Raw genomic sequence first — 3,235 nt, 5'->3', positions numbered from 1 at the left:
GCCCCGCCCGTCCCGGCGGGTGAGCAGACAAGCCTCTCGGGCTGGTGAGTGCCGGTTAGCACTGATCCTCTGTGTGGGAATCTCTCCGCTTTGCCCTCCGCACCCCTGTGGCTGTGCTCTCCTTCGCGGCCCTGAAGCTTCCCTCTCTGCCACCCGCAGTCTCCGCCCGCGAAGGGGCTTCTAGTGTGTGGAAACCTTTCCTCCTTCACAGCTCCCTCCCACTGGTGCAGGTCCTGTCCCTATTCTTTCGTCTCTGTTTATTCTTTTTTCTTTTGCCCTACCAAGGTACGTGGGGTGTTTCTTGCCTTTTGGAAGGTCTGAGGTCTTCTGCCAGAGTTCAGTGGGTATTCTATAGGAGCAGTTAGTTCCACGTGTAGATGTATTTCTGATGTATCTGTGGGGAGGAAGGTGATCTCCGCATCTTACTCTTCCGCCATCTTCTCTCCGATCTCCTCAAAATGTTCTCTTAAACTATAATCTGTAGTTTCAAAGCTCAGACCTCCAATAAACAGTTTTCTCAACAGCACTGGTTCCTTTGGATCATGGCCCTCCTCCTGGTGGCAGCAGGCTGGAAGTGACCTGGTGGTGGTTTTACCTCCATTTTGAGACCAGACTCACCTCTTCCAACTCCAGTTCAATATGGGACCGCTAGAAGGAGGCCCCCCCATACTTTCAATTTAGCGAATTACTGCTCTTCCCCACACACCATGTTCTTCATACCTCTGTGCCTTTTTATATATTATTCTTTCTTTCTGGTTCTCTCCTCACCTACTCCACTTCAAAAACTTTTACTCTGTTACACGTTTAGTTCAAACTTTGCAAATATTTCAGGCATATGTGGATGCTGTTTCTTTTGTATTCTGAGGCCCCTATGCATTTAGGTTCAACTGTCACATCTGTTTTTCACATGTCCATCTCCCTGTGGAGGTTGAGGATAGAAAGTATCTATCCTCAACACACACATATTCAATAAATGTTTTCTGAATCAAGTTTTTGCCACCAACTTTGAAATAATGGTTGTCACAATCACTTTTACACTTTTTCTAAAACACTTTCTTTAAAGAATATTTTCTGTAAAGTACTGTCAAATTATTGAAAGTAATCTCTTAAAATATAAGGCAACGTATATTCAAAATTAAACTAAAATGTAACACTATTTAATGAGATGTTTACCTTATTGCTGGAAAAAAGTCACATTAATTTCACTATATTTAAGGGTAGAAAGGGCAAAACAAAGTTGTACTCTTTGATACTCTAATACTTGAAGGAAAATAAGAATGGCATCAAATTTCTAATATACCTTTCCCTCCTTAAGTTAATTAGGACTTTTATTACATTTTAAAAACAGGGCTTCCCTGGTGGCACAGTGGTTGAGAATCCGCCTGCCAATGCAGGGGGCACAGGTTTGAGCCCTAGTCTGGGAAGATCCCACATGCCATGGAGCAACCGAGCCCATGCGCCACAACTACTGAGCCTGCGCTCTAGAGCCCGCGAGCCACAACTACTGAGCCCACGTACCACAACTACTGAAGCCCCTGTGCCTAGAGCCCGGGCGCCGCACCGCGAGCCACAACTACTGAGCCCACGTACCACAACTACTGACGCCCGTGTGCCTAGAGCCGGTGCTCCGCAACGAGAGAAGCCACTGCAATGAGAAGCCTGCACACCACAACAAAGGGTAGCCCCCGCTCACCACAACTAGAGAAAGCTCACATGCAGCAACAAAGACCCAACGCAGCCAAAAATAAATAAATTAATTTTTTAAAAAAAGACAAAATGGTACCTTAAATCAAAAGCTTTTGACAAAATTCAACACCCATTTATGATAAAAGCCCTCCAGAAAGTGGGCACAGAGGGAACCTACCTCAACATAATAAAGGCCATATATGACAAACCCACAGCAAACATCATTCACAATAGTGAAAAACTGAAAGCGTTTCTTCTAAGATCAGGAACAAGACAAGGATATCCACTCTTGCCACTATTATTCAACAGTTTTGGAAGTCCTAGCCATGGCAATCAGAGAAGAAAAAGAAATAAAAGGAATCCAAACTGGAAAAGAAGTAAAACTGTCACTATCTGCAGATGACATGATACTATACATAGATAATCCTAAAGATACCACCGGAAAACTACTAGAGCTAATCAATGAATTTGGTAAAGCTGCATGATATAAAATTAATGCACAGAAATCTCTTGCATTCCTATACACTAACAATGAAAGATCAGAAAGAGAAATTAAGGAAACAACCCCACTCACCATTGCAACAAAAAGAATAAAATAGCTAGGAATAAACCTACCTAAGGAGGTAAAAGACTTGTACTCAGAAAACTATAAGACACTGATGAAAGAAATCAAAGATGACACAAACAGATGGCGAGATATACCATGTTCTTGGATTGGAAGAATCAACATTGTGAAAATGACTATACTACCCAAAGCAGTCTACAGATTCAATGCAATCCCTATCAAATTACCAGTGGCATTTTTTTTTACAGAACTAGAACAAAAAATCTTAAAATTTGTATGGAGACACAGAAGACCCCGAATACCCAACGTAATCTTGAGGAAAAAAAACAGAGCTGTAGGAATCAGATTCCCTGACTTCAGACTATACTACAAAGCTATAGTAATCAAGACAATATGGTACTAGCACAAAAACAGAAATATAGATCAATGGAACAGGATAGAAAACCCAGAAATAAACCCATGCACTCATGGTCAACTAATCTACGACAAAGAAGGCAAGGATATGCAATGGAGAAAAGACAGCCTCTTCAATAAGTGGTGTTGGGAACACTGGGCAGCTACATGTAAAAGAATGAAATTAGAACACTCCCTAACAGCATACACTAAAATGAACTCAAATAGATTAAAGACCTAAATGTAAGACTGGACACTATAAAACTCTTAGAGGAAAACATAGGAAGAACACTCTTTGACATAAATCACAGCAAGATCTTTTTTGACCCACCTCCTAGAGTAATGGAAATAAAAACAAAAATAAACAAATAGTACCTAATGAAACTTAAAAGCTTTGCACAGCAAAGGAAACTATAAACAAGACGAAAAGACAACCCTCAGAATGGGAGAAAATATTTGCAAATGAATCTATGGACAACGGATTAATCTGCAAAATATATATACAGCTCATGCAGCTCAATATTAAAAAAACAAGCAACCCAATCCAAAAATGGGCAGAAGACCTAAATAGACATTTCTCTAAAGAAGACA

General features: G+C 40.9%; 1 protein-coding gene across 3 annotated transcripts in view; it reads right to left on the bottom strand.

The window, feature by feature from the left end:
• PRKCI (protein kinase C iota) overlaps positions 1 to 3,235 on the bottom strand; it is a 94,457-nt gene that overhangs the window by 71,626 nt on the left and 19,596 nt on the right. The gene's annotated exons all lie outside the window — the stretch shown is intronic.

Source organism: Physeter macrocephalus, chromosome 1 (assembly GCF_002837175.3).
Source record: "Physeter macrocephalus isolate SW-GA chromosome 1, ASM283717v5, whole genome shotgun sequence".
NCBI lineage: Eukaryota > Metazoa > Chordata > Mammalia > Artiodactyla > Physeteridae > Physeter > Physeter macrocephalus.
The sequence above is the reverse complement of the archived record's forward strand: the minus strand, read 5'-3'. Positions and strand labels throughout refer to the sequence as shown.